The sequence below is a fragment of the Triticum dicoccoides genome, chromosome 1A, assembly GCF_002162155.2.
Source record: "Triticum dicoccoides isolate Atlit2015 ecotype Zavitan chromosome 1A, WEW_v2.0, whole genome shotgun sequence".
Classification (NCBI taxonomy): Eukaryota; Viridiplantae; Streptophyta; class Magnoliopsida; order Poales; family Poaceae; genus Triticum; species Triticum dicoccoides.
In genome coordinates, this window is record NC_041380.1 from 118,326,315 (window position 1) to 118,326,543 (window position 229).

The window sequence follows — 229 nt, forward strand, 5'->3', positions numbered from 1 at the left end:
TGGCCGCAGCCGCCTGGCGTTGTCCCCTGCGCCGCCACGAATCCGCCGCCTCCTCGTCTCCTCCTCACGCCGCCTCGACCACGCCTCCTCGCCGGCGCCGTTCCATCCACCCCAAGCCCGCTGCCCTCCCCGTCCGGCCCCTGTGAGCCGCCGCCTCCCCTACTCCCCCTCTCTACTCCCGTCGTTAAAACCCCCCGCGTCCGGGCTCCTTTCTGTACCTCGCTCACCT

The 229-nt window shown here is 72.1% G+C and overlaps 1 protein-coding gene across 1 annotated transcript in view; it reads right to left on the reverse strand.

Annotated features, from left to right (window-relative positions):
* The window catches only part of LOC119365942, a 7,286-nt gene that overhangs the window by 1,177 nt on the left and 5,880 nt on the right, over window positions 1–229 (reverse strand). The gene's annotated exons all lie outside the window — the stretch shown is intronic.